Source organism: Chelonia mydas, chromosome 11 (assembly GCF_015237465.2).
Source record: "Chelonia mydas isolate rCheMyd1 chromosome 11, rCheMyd1.pri.v2, whole genome shotgun sequence".
Taxonomy (NCBI): domain Eukaryota; kingdom Metazoa; phylum Chordata; order Testudines; family Cheloniidae; genus Chelonia; species Chelonia mydas.
The window spans coordinates 5,786,532-5,799,959 of NC_051251.2; the positions used below are offsets into that span (position 1 = coordinate 5,786,532).

Consider the following 13,428-nt stretch of genomic DNA (forward strand, 5'->3'; position numbering starts at 1 on the left):
GATGATATTCAAAATAATATAGACTCAATAGGGTGAAGAAATGCAGAGAAGCTGTCTGGGACGGTAAGGGGAGAAGGTTCCCGTGCCAGTAGTGACCAGACACTGAAAAAGGACCAAAGATAAGTTGGGGAAGAAGAATGAGGAGACAGCAGAGTTGTGTTAGAATGGGAGAGCAACAGTCACATGTCTTCATGCACATGAAAAGATAGGTGGCAGCCTTCTTCATAGCTGGGGAACTGGGACTTGGCGATGGGAGCCGACATAGACATGGGGGGAGGAGATGAAGGCACGGATGAGGGCTTGAGCAGAGGTGGAGTTATGGCAGAGCCAGAGACAAGCCTTGTTGCACAGGTACAGATTTGAACGCATAGGAAATGTGGGAGGGGAAAGGTGGGAATCATAGTCAGGGATAGCTGGAGCAGAACTGGGTGCCTTTACATAACGTTGCACTTCTGTACAGCCTTCCATCCAAGGATCCCAAAGCACCACACACTGATCAGTGAATTGATGCTCTGTCAGGCAGGCCATTGCTGTCCCCTCATGCGTAACAGAGGGGGAAACTGAGGCACAGAACATTTAAGTGACTTGCTTGAGATCACACAGGAAGCCTGGGGCACAACTGACACACCGATTCCTTTGAGATTTATAGTGCGGTGCCTTAGTCCCAAGATCATTCGTTCTCCCTAAATCGTATCTGGATGGATTAGACTTAGCCGATAGTGCCGAAAGCCTGCCTGCCCAGTGAGGGTGAGAGCAGGCCCACCACAGACAGACCACCCCGGAGGGAGGGGAAAGGCTACTGAGGCTAGGTAAAGGCAGGAAACAGCAGAGTGGAGCAGGAAGGTTGTCAGGGAATGTGTGACTGGGACAAGTAGCGAGGTGCAGTGGAGTGCAGAAGCCATTGGAATAAGAGGACTAGGGAAGGCTTCAGAGAGTCCGAGCATGAGAGGTCAAAGACAGCGACTGAGACGACGCTGCCAGGAGTCTGCATCAGGGCTGCGCTAGCTCGATCTAATGCGTCAGCTTGTTTTTATTGACTATTTGCAGCAATGGCCTTTAATGAACACTAGTGTTCAACTGGAACCTGGCCAATTAAGAAATGACGGGCCATCTCCGCAGCTAGTGTAAATCAGCATCATTCCACTGACTTCAACGGAGCTGCACCAATTTCCAGCAGCAGAGGGTCTGGCCTTATATCTATTGCACTGGGAAAGGAGTGCTAAACTTGCCCGCTGCCCTGTCATGATGTATTTTATTGTAACATTACAGAGTCTATTTTAACAAGCAAAATCAATAGTCATTTCTAGATGCATTCTGGCACATAGATAAATTGCTGATCTGATGCCACACGTCCAGTTGATGCCATGGGTTAGCGTCTGTTTTCTCAGTCTCTCTCAGATGCGTATATGGCTCCAATTTCCACAGTATGTAGGTGCTGGCCAAGAATTAGACCATAGTCACTGTTTGCTCAAGAGAGATATTGTTAGACTAGTCAGTGGTAGATCAGGACTGAGGTGCATTGGAAAAATTGGATGATTACAACAGTAATGGATACTCCAGGCCTGGACTGAAGGGCACTGGGAGAATACTGCATTTTTGACAAGAACTTAGGAAGCACTCAGTAGGGTTAGATCTCGTCATTTGTTGTAGCACACTCACAAAGTGTAAATAAAGAGCTCTAGCAAAGTTCTCCTTAATTCTCCTGAATGCCCTCTATTGTTCACTAGCATGCATTATATCTACTTGCCCCATGTGTCTATTCAATTAATATTAGATACAGTAGAAGCTCAGAGTTGTGAACACTAGAGTTAGGAACTGACCAGTCCACCACACACCTCATTTGGAACTGAGAAGCACACAATTGGGTAGTGGCAGAGACAAAATTAAAAAAAAATTAAATAAATGTAAACTACAAACAAAAAAAAAAAATTGGAAAGCAGCATTTTGATTCTGTATAGTAAAGTTTCAAAGCTGTATTAAGTCAATGTTTAGTTGCAAACTTTTGAAAGAACAACCGTAACATTCTGTTCAAAGTTACGAACCTTTCAGAGTTCTGAACAACCTTCTTTCCCAAGGTGTTTCTAACTCCGAAGTGCAACTGTACAACACAGAGCAGACACACTCTGTGTGTGTGGAAAGGAGGGGAAGCTTGCACAGTGACAGACTGCCTTGAGCCAATGCTAATCACCTGTCTCTTGCCAGGAACTGCTGCATACAGTTTGCACTATCACATCAGCCTGTCATATTTTGTGCTGTTTCTAAGGGAACTTACTAGTTAGAATGAGTTACTCCCTGTGTCTCGCCTGTTTATCCCTTAAAACATAAAAAAGTGTCCTTGTGTAGTTTCTTGTTGTTCAAACAATCCCCCAACTCCCTGCCTCAGCCTGGGAAATGGTCCCTCCACACCAGGGTCAAAGCACATTGATGGAGGTGGATGGAAGGAGCTTCCATCTTTGCTGTCTGCACTGAAGAGCACCTGTAACTAGCACGAAATCCACTTAGAATCATAGAATATCAGGGTTGGAAGGGACCTCCAGAGGTCATCTAGTCCAACCCCCTGCTCAAAGTGGGACCTAATTCCCAACTAAATCACTTGGAATAGTTGTTTCACCTGAACGGCGCTCAAAAGGGCTGATCTTCCAAGCCACTAGGGGGCCTCAACTCCCATTGACTCCAGCGGGGTTTCAGGGTGCCGAGTATTTTGCAGGAAGCGCTCAGCACGTTGTGGGCCTGGGACAGAATTAAAGAATTAAATCCAGCATCATCCAAAATAAAAGAAAAACGCAGACAGGTCTTTAGTCCCAGTGCGAAAAATAATGATTCTGGGCTACATGCTACACCCTGCCCCTTATGATATTTCAAAATCAGGCCATGCATTTGGAGACGCACTAGGATCAAATCAAAGGGTTTTCTCCTGCATGGGAATGTCAGTCTGTAAACGATGGTAGCCCTGGTCAAAATGATTACTGATGAAAGCTATTTGTCCAGCGGTAGAAGCGAATATTTATGAGCTACTAAACAGGGCCATTTATCATAGGTGAGAGGCAGCAAGCAGGATGCTGCCTTGTGGGATGGATCTGCATTCCCTGTGCAGTGTTTTAAAAGGTTTGCAGCAGGTGTTATAGCATGCTATCTAGGTAGGCTGCAGTGACTCACTAACAAGGGATCAAGGTCTTAACTGAAGGAGCTCTGCAGGGAGCTGGCACATAATGAACAATGCCATTGGGAAAGGGAAAGAACCCTGTGGGATTGTCTAACTGCTCCCTTTCTGGGTGTGTTGGTGGAAAGTGGTTCGCCAGAGTGGCTTGAGAAGTTTGAATGAAGAAACGCTGTGGAAACCCTGAAGTTTTGAAAAAATTCCACTGGCTTTCAATGTGGGTCAAAACATTTTTTTTCCAAAACCAGTCAAAACTGTGTGTGGAAAAACTTCAACAACATTTTAAAAATTCAGAGACTGTCCACTAATTCCAATAGCCACATTGAGGGACGTGCCAATCCTCCAGGGAGCTTTGCTGGGAGTTAGTGGAACAAGGGGAGACAGTTCATTGAACCCTTTGTCAACTCTGAAAACCAGGTTTCAATCCAGCCTGATCATCTCTCTTTATTGGGATCCATCTATGAACACGTGTGACCCATTAGGGAAGAAAAACAATACCATGTGATTTAGGTGACCAATCAGAAAGCTCAATGGTGAATTCCAAATACAGGATAACTAAAGGTGTATGCCCTTTGATTGGGTCACAATCAATCAGGGCACCAATATGTTTATAAAAAATAGTGATTCACCAAACCATTTTGAATAGCAGATTCATTTCTAAACACCATGATCAACACAGTTTCATGATCAGGAGAAAAAAAACTCAACAACAAGCAAATAAATAAATCAGTTGTAATAAATAATTTGGCCAATTATAGTAACAAATATGTTTTGGTGACCAGCAATGAGCTATGGACATTATCAGTGAGAAAATGTAAATCTCTGAGCCTAAAATTCAGTGCTTTTTGATTTCTGCACCATGTCAAGCAGCCAGGCAGCTTGTCCAGTCCTCAAGGGCTACTACATCGAGCATATATTCAGAGAGAAATAAAGGTAAGTTTATAGAGTTTGCATTCTGCATGCTCTCAGATAGAATCTTGTAGCAGGGTGTGTGTGAGAAAAAGAGTAGAAACGTGATTGTTTTTTATTATTATTCTGGTTATCATCCATGCCAGAATGAGGATGATCCTCTGGTAGCACAGAGCTGAAGGACAGACTCTTATGCCAGCCATCTGTGGTGCTGTTGTACAAGGGGAAAGGGGTGTGGCCACAGGAAAAGGGGCGTGGCTTAGCCGACCCTGTCCTATGCCTATCCTTAGTTGTAATTTCAGCTGCTTGTGGCCTTTACAGTCAGGTATGAGTCAGCACAGCCTTCAGGCTGATTCGGCCTGCCATGCTGAGACCAGGCTTTTACAGAGCTATGTCGGGAGAGGGAAGTGCTAAGCCTCCTTTGCATATATTACCCCCCCACACACACACACTGACCTGTGCTGTTTAGTTTAGCCGCAGCACTTCCTTCTTCTTACAATGCTGCAAGGGAAGGCAAATAAGGCCACGGTAAAATGGGCAACAATAAACCTACTGGTAAGTGTTGCTAAGTGATACCACCTAAGCTGTCTGAATATCTCAAGACAAGAATTTTTAACACTGACGCTGGAATAAAGATGAAAAGGAAATAAAGACATTTGCTTAATGCTGAAACAAGCATACATTTCTAAGATTCCTTTCTGCATCCGCACCTCGCTACAATGGTGCTAAACATAATCTATGAATATCTAAAACAGGCAATCTGGTGTTTATTCTTGGTCTGATTCATTTAGGGCTGTCAATGGGACTTGAGGGGGCTCTGCACTTGACAGGTTCAGGAGTTTAACACTAGTTTGCATGAGTGGAAAATTTGCCCTTAGGAGCTCAGATACCCTAGGGATAGACCTGATAGAAGTACCCACATGCATAGATACATGGCTAGTTAGTCCCACTGACTTCAGGTAGAGAAAGAACTAGCCCATGATCTCAGAGATATTTAGGCACCTCGTTGAAATCAACGGCAGTTAGATGCCTAAATAACTTTGACTTTAAATAAGTCAAATATTGGGAGTTATTACAAACTCCCAAGTCATCCCATTATTAGGCCATTCCAGCATGACTTTGATCAGAATGTCCAATAACCGAAAATTAGGAGTTATTAAAACACATCCTTTCCGAAGGACAGAGGCAAAGCCTCTGCCTGCCAGATGCTGGGACTCAACGACAGAGATAGATCTCTCGATAATTGTCCTGTTTCATTTCCTCTGATGCATCTGGCATTGGCCACTGTTGGAAGACAGGACACAGGGCTAGGTGGATCATTGGTCTGACCCAGTATGGTCATTCTTATGTTTCTTATGTTTCATGATCAGGCTGTTATGGAGCCTGAAGTCAAGGCCCAGTTAGACACTTCATGGTATTCAGGTTATCCAGACAATTGCATTATAGACTCTCCGGTCAATGCTAGTGCTCATTTGCAGGTGGTTACTATAATAAATGTTCATGGCTCCATTATAGGTTATTGTTTCCAGGCCTAAGTATTGAAGGATTATTTTCAGTTTATGCTTTAATGATGCACAAAGATTATCACAGTCCTTTCAGAGCCCTGTGCAGTAATCTGCTTTGGCTTTCTTAAAACCTAAATAACTCTTGTTTAGAATGATTATTTAGTAGCAAACTCGCTTATCCTCTGCATTGTGGCTCAGCGGTCTGCAAAATTTTCTTTTTAGAAATATAAACTCATTTTGTAACAGCTACAGAGAATCTGCAGGAAAACTAATTTCTATTTGGTTTTGTCCTTTTTTTCCCCTCCTTTTTGCACTTTGCTAGGTTTGTTGAGTAAAATAAAATTGCTTTCTGCCTACAATCATTTGTACAAGCGTTAGCCTGGAATCAATGTTTTGACTGAGTTAGGCCCTTAAAAATGAAGGGCGACGTAGTGGTTGAAGTTAAGGAGGGAGTGCCATGTATCTATGTACAGCCCCTCCTGGAGAAGTGGTCCTGGGGTTTAGGCATGGGGGACTGCATTCAATTCCCAGCTCTGGGTTCAATTCACAGACTTGTGCCTCAGCTCCCCATCTGAAAAATGGGGTGATTTACACATTCCAAAGCCAGAAGGGACCACTGTGATCATCTAGCCTGACCTCCTGCATTACATGGGCCAGAGAACTGCCCCAAAATAATTCCTAGAGCAGATCTTTTCGAAAAGACATCCAATCTTGATTTAAAAATTGTCAGTGATGGACAAAGCACCACGGCCCTTGGTAAACTGTTCCAATGGTTAATTACTCTCACTGTTAAATATTTAAGACTTATTTCCAGTCTGAACGCTCCATGTGGTGTAGATTGGTATAAATCTACTGAAGTCAGAATTAATCATAGAATATCAGGGTTGGAAGGGACCTCAGGAGGTCATGTAGTCCAACCCCCTGCTCAAAGAAGGGCCAAATCCCCAATTTTTGCCCCAGATCCCTAAATGGCACCCTCAAGGATTGAACTCACAAGCCTAGGTTTAGCAGGCCGATGCTCAAACCACTGAGCTATCTCAATGAAGTGATCACGATATTCAGCACCCGAGGATCTGATCCTCAGTCTGTCCTTTCTGTTGAGTTTGTAAGCCCTTTGGTGCAGGAGCATGTCTCTGATTGTGCAGTGGGGCCCTAGTATTTGTGGGGTCTTTAGGCATGACTGTATTCCAAACAGAACAGCTATGGCTGGCACACAGAATTTACAATGGGCAAAATAGACCAAACAGATTTCCTCCCAGAAAGACCTCAAGACCTGATCCTTCAAGATGTTGTGTGCCTGCTTGGAAATGATGAGGATCCTCCCCTCTCATTGACTTCATTACGAGTCAGATTGGCCCTAACGACTAATTAGCAGAGGGGGGAGCCTTGATGATAAAAGGAAAAAAATATGAGAGAGGTGGAGAAAAAGTGCAGTTCTGGATTTGGGTTTTTCTCCCCTCCCGCAAACAGCGTAACAATAAAATGTATAATTAATTGTTTACTTTGCATTTAGCAACTTTCCATTAGTTCATCTGCCTAAGTGAGGCTGTAATCAAGAATGTATTAGCTAATGCCACAACTCTGAGGGCTAACAGGGGAGAGGCAGGCGGCTGGGCCAGCATTTAGAGAAATGGAAGATCATCAGCCTCCTTGCTTCTGTAATTTCTCTGCAGAAAGCTGCCCCAAATAATATCAGTAGCTACCTGAACTGTAGGAATCAAAATCCATTTGGAGCCAGGGATTTGTGGATTATTACAGCTGTAGGTTGGGCAGAAACGTAGTTGAAACTGGTGAGTGTAGCAGCAGTTCAGCACTCAGTTCCTCTTAATCTATCTTTTTCTTCACACAATGCACAGTCAACCTGTGGAACTCCTTGCCAGAGGATGTTGTGAAGGCCAAGACTATAACAGGGTTCAAAAAAGAACTAGATGGGCAGGGATGGTGTCCTTAGCCTCTGTTGCCAGAAGCTGGGAATGGGCGGCAGGGGATGGATCACTTGATGATTACCTGTTCTGTTCATTCCCTCTGAAGCAACTGGCATTGGCCACTGTTGGAAGACAGTATACTGGGCTAGATGGACCTTTGGTCTGACCCAGTATGGCAGTTCTTTTTTTCTTAAGATGAGGGCTAATGCAGAATACCTTTAAAAATCTGGCTCTCAGTCCCCCAGGTATACAATGGGGAAAACAGCACTGCCGTGCCTCACGGTGGTTTTGTGAGGATGAATACTTCAAAGGTTGCAAGGTGCTCAGATACTCCTGTAATACAGTCAGAGAAGTACCACTGATAGCTGGATAGATAAAGTCACAATCTGGCCACACAAACATTCTAAACTACGGTGAGGGGCAGTTTGATTAGTACATGGATGGCAGACATCTATGCACCAAAAGACATGATACTATAGGTGACGTGGGTCCCGCTGAGGCAGTTGTAGTGAAAATCTCCCAGTGCCGACTCTCAGATGAAATGAAAATCAAGGTCTTCACCATTTCTAGTTATTAAAGACCTCAAGGCACCTTTGGCAAGAGTGTGTTAGCCCCATCGTATTGGCAAATCACAATGCAGATAAGTATATTAATTTATGATTATCTTTACTTTCAGTTCAACTGCTTTCTTAAAACTGGTGTGTAGTGTTAATTAGGCCTGCTAAACAGCAAACATGCTTCAACCCAAAGGCGCTGCATTTCAGTGCCGTGTGTAGATGGTGGATTCTTACACACAGTTTATAAAATGCTTCTGAAAGACAGGCATCATATGTATTATCTCTGGGTGTCAGCTGATCTAAGGGAAAATTCTGTGAGGGATACACCCAAAGTGTTAAAATAGCCCTTTTCTGTACATGGTTATGTTTACTTTGAGTACATTAGGTGAAGAGAGACAGAAGACCCATAAATACATTGTTGTGGAAAATTAATGCTGGTAAAAACAAGGGCAAAATGGAGTAATTAAACTATTCTAATTGAGACTTGTTTATACTAAAATTCATAGATTCATACTTTTTCAGACCATGTTGTCTGACCTTCTGTATAACACAGACCATGAAACCTCACCCCTGGTGATCCGGGCTTCAGCTGAAGTGCAAAATAACTTCACAAGGACACCTTGGGAAAATACCTATATCTGAGGGACCAGAAAGCCATTTTGAGGAACATGTTTGGTTGGAATTGTTTATGGGATAATTCCTTCAGGACATTCTTTTGACACGTTTTGCTGAGGAGAAGTCTTCAGACTTCTGGGACGTTCTCTGGTCTGGGTACATTCAGGCCACAGAAGGGTTCAACGAATGGAACGAAGGGAGACAAGCCCATCGACATCCGGATTCCCCGATAAACAGAAGGTGGGGGGAATTCAAACCCTCGTTTAAAAGCAGTTGAGTCAATGGAGTTACACCAACGATGAGCTTGGAACTGTGTGTTTGTGTCTTGTTCCCCCATCCCTAAGGGATAACTTCATGCCATGCTATTTTCCCTAACTTTTTTCTATCCTTCTTAATTCCTATTTGAGATAGATTCAAACTCATACCGCCACTGTAGGCAGAGGAAAGAGGTGAACAGCTCTGTGTATGGGAACCAGTGGGAAGAGACCAGCGTAAACCCACTGTGAAACATCCTTACCCTTTACTGGGGAATACGGAACTGGAACCTAGAAGCTGAATGACCTGTTTGTCTTTGCTATTTAAAGTGCTTCAGCAAATGAAGCCTCAATCACAGACAAAAGTGTCTTCCTTTCCTCTTCCTTCTCTTTCCCCTCCTCCCAGGTGCTTCTTATGTTTCTTTAAAAGCAGGATTCACCTCAACCAATTAAATTACTGAGCTGGCACTCAACATTTAACAGGTTCTTTAACCAAAAAGAAGGCCATTTGTGACTTTTAAATTAAAGAGACTCTCTTTGAATTCAAAAGCAAGTGAAAGGAATAATTTAGAATGAATGTCGATTTGATTTTCAGAGATGTTAACCTGACTGATTTTTCCTCCTCTCCCTGGTGTGTTTTTAATAGACTTTACCAAGTCATCTGCTTTGTTCATCTGCTCACAGGAGCAAGTGTAAGTCACTCTGCAAGGAAAACCAACCTGAAAGATAAGTGATGGCGTGACAGAAAAGAGGAGATAAATAACTTCTTCAGAGACTCACCTTCTAAATAATTTCAGCAGAAAGAGTTCATTACAAGATGGAAAAATGTTTCCATATGCTACAGCTGGTCTGGTGAAATTGGGTATGGTTGTGACAAATCCTGGGTTCAAATGCCAAAGAACCTATGGAGGAGGCGGCAAAATTATAGGGCCTTTAAATGTTTTGGTCTAGTGTTAGGATGCAAGCCTGGGATTTAGAAGACCTAGATTCAAATCCTTGCTCCACCACAAACTTTCTGTGTGACCTGGGGCAAGTGATTTAGTTTCTCTGGGTATGTCTCCACTGCATTATAAATCTGAGCATGTGGATCCTGGGCTTATGGACTCAGTGTTTCCAAGTCTGTGCTTTAGCGTCTACACTGCATTGCACACCTGGATTTACAGTTGCTGGACCCAGGTCTTACAGCCATGCTAAGGTGTCCATACTACATTATGCAAACCTTATGACTTGGTTTTGGGGCTCAAGTTGTGTCCACACTTCAAATTGACAGGGCTTGGACCCGAGGGACAGTGGAACTTGGGCTCTGATGCCCTCCGCCCAGCAGGATCCTAAAAGGGCCCTGAGTGCTCGCTGATCCAAGTCAGACTGAGTTGTGTGTGAACGGAAGGGGGGCTTGGGCTCAAACCTGAGCTAGAACCTGGGCTAAGTGCTCAGTGTGGACATACAATCCGTGCCTCAGGCTCCCACTTGTAAAATAGGGACATTAGTATTACCCTACCTCACAAGGGTGTGGTGAGGATAAATACATTATAGATAGTGAGGTGCTGAGACGCCACAGTAGCGGAGGCCACAGAATTACAGACCTAAGATAGAAACCCTTAAAGAAGAGTGGCCCAGATTCTCGGCAGGTGTAAATCAGCATACTGCTTTGAAATCATTAGTGATATGCTGATTCACACTAGCTAGGGATCTTACCCAGTGTCCCCTAGGGAGGGTGTTGCTAGCCATTTGAAATCTGCACATGCAGGTGGCTGCAACACATTCATAGTCCGCCAATTGTTGCTTGGTCAAATTCCACAACTTCACAGCTTACACAGTGGGCCCAGTAAGACAGCAGCGTCCAGTAGTAGAGGCCAGATGAAGAACAACCTGAGCAGCCCTCAGTGGTGAAAGAACAAGTTAAGGACTATTTAGAAAAGCTGGACATGCACAAGTCCATGGGGCCAAAAGAAATCTGATGAGGTTCACCAAGGACAAGTGCAGAGTCCTGCACTTAGGAAGGAAGAATCCCCTGCACCGCTACAGGCTGGGGACCGACTGGCTAAGTGACAGTTCTGCAGAAAAGGACCTAGGGATTACAGTGGAGGAGAAGCTGGATACGAGTCAGCAGTGTGCCCTTGTTGCCAAGAAGGCTAATGGCATATTGGGCTGCATTGCCAGCAGATCGAGAGAAGTGATTATTTCCCTCTATTCGGCACTGGTGAGGCCACATCTGGAGTATTGAGTCCAGCTTTGGGCCCCCCACTACAGAAAGGAGGTGGACAAATTGGAGAGAGTCCAGCGGAGGGCAACAAAAATGATTAGGGGACTGGGCCACATGACTTATGAAGAGAGGCTGAGGGAACTGGGGTTATTTAGTCTGCAGAAGAGAAGAGTGAGGGGGGATTTGATAGCAGCCTTCAACTACCTGAAGGGAGGTTCCAAAGAGGATGGAGCTCGGCTGTTCTTAGTGATGGCAGAGGACAGAACAAGGAGCAATGGTCTCAAGTTGCAGTGCGGGAAGTCTAGGTTGGATATTAGGAAACACTATTTCACTAGGAGGGTGGTGAAGCCCTGGAATGCGTTACCTAGGGAGGTGGTGGAATCTTTATCCTTAAAGGTTTTTTAAGGCCTGGCTTGACAAAGCCCTGGCTGGGATGATTTAGTTGGTGTTGGCCCTGCTTTGAGCAGGGGATTGGACTAGATGACCTCCTGAGGTCCCTTCCAACCCTAAGCTTCGATGATTCCATGAACAATTCCCTCACCCCGACAATTATCCTAAGAACTGGTCCAAGGAGTGGGGATAATCTAGTGGATTTGGCCCAGGACAAAAATTCTGCGGGATTGTGTTCCTGGCTATGCCATAGACTTGCTGTGGGATCATGAGCAAGCCATTTAACCGTTCAGCGCCTCCATTCCCTGCCTATGAACAGGGCAAATTAATGCTTCCCCATCTTTATGAAACACTTTGAGATCTGTGATGGAAGGTGCTGTAAATGGGCTAAATACCACAATCTAAAAAGTTGGCTAGAGGAACTTGAAAATGATAATAATCATACACTGTGACATACGTGGTGCTCAGTTGCCTTGATGCCTGGCCTTGTTTTCAAAATATTGAGGGCTCCCTGCATGACACTCTGGATAGCTGTCACTTTTGCCTTTCTCTAAATACAGTCCTGAACATGTCTCTGTCTTTTGAAAAGTCTATTTTGGAGCCAAGGCTCAGCAAATGAGGCTCCTGCCTAGTTATTTATTGAAAGGTCTATTGAAATCCTTTAAAATTTTTAAATGCATGCTATTCTTAGAATCGGAAGATGAAAAGAAAACACAGTCATTTATTAAATATAACACTCCATAGGTAGGTTTTGCATTGGCCTAGCTCTGCTCCCACTGAAGTCAGTTGTAATAATCCTATTGACTTCAAAGGGAGCAAAAGTTACAAGGCAATATTATTATTTGGTAGTACCACCAAATGTTCTGCCCTCATATGTCATTAATACTTTTCTTTACTTACCAGAAAGAAAGTGTACCTGACTGGCAAATGTTACTATGGAATATAGACAGGGTGATGATGCTTAGAACAGTAGTAGTCCCTTGCTTTTCATCAGAAGGTCTTATGGCACTTCACAAAGGAGATTGGCCTCATTCTCTCCATTTTATAGGTGGGGAAAACTGAGGCACAAGGTCACTGGGGTTGAGCTGGGAAGAGAATCCAGATCTTCCAAGTCCCAGGGCTCTATCAACGAGGTCACATGGCCTTTTGGTGAGATGGGCACGTTCATTTTTTTTCTCCAGGAACTATAATTTCCTAGTAAATAAATATATTTGTAGGGTTAAGGCTAACTGAAAATCAGCAGATAATAAAAGTTGTAAAACACTTACTTATTACATATAGTGTATGCTTTCAAAGTCTGACATTTTGCAAAGTGCTTACTGTTTCTGTGTATTGCTTTAATCACCCAAAGAGGGCACATAATGTCACAACACTTGACATGTAGATAGATTTTGACAATATTGACAACATTGTGGACCATAAAAGCGACATCTTTTAAGGCTAATAATAGGAAAGTACCTTCAGAACAGCTCAGCACCTGACAGATCTTGAAGCAAGAAGCTACAGAGATGTTTCCACTCCCCTACTCCTGAACTGCACAAAGCACTGAAAGGCTGCTCCCAAAATTTCAATTTTTATTTGCAGGGAACAGCATTTTAAGCTCCCTGCCCTCTCCTGCCCCACAAAAAAATCCACTGTCAATTAATAAAGTAACTGATAATATCTCCCACTGATTAGTATCACTGAAAATAAAATATATAGATAGGAGAGCCAAGGTAACAAAAGAAAGCACTTAAAAAATTCTAGGTCAGAGTTAAGGCTGTTTATTGTGATGACATATGTATGGGAGAAGAAGCTCTGAAATTTCCAAAACTAAGAACCTAAAATTAGGTTTTTAAATCCATATTTAGGCACCTACATCAGTGGCTTGATTTTCAAAAATGCTGAGCACCCAGCAGCTCCCATGGTTATCT

General features: G+C 43.6%; 1 long non-coding RNA gene across 1 annotated transcript; it reads right to left on the reverse strand.

Annotated features, from left to right (window-relative positions):
- Window positions 1–1,235: 1,235 nt before the first annotated feature.
- LOC122462456 lies at window positions 1,236–6,214 on the reverse strand. Its single transcript, XR_006284992.1, has 2 exons — window positions 4,523–6,214; window positions 1,236–2,730 (listed from the first exon to the last, which is right to left on the reverse strand). It is a non-coding gene; the product is annotated as an uncharacterized LOC122462456 (long non-coding RNA).
- Window positions 6,215–13,428: the final 7,214 nt, after the last annotated feature.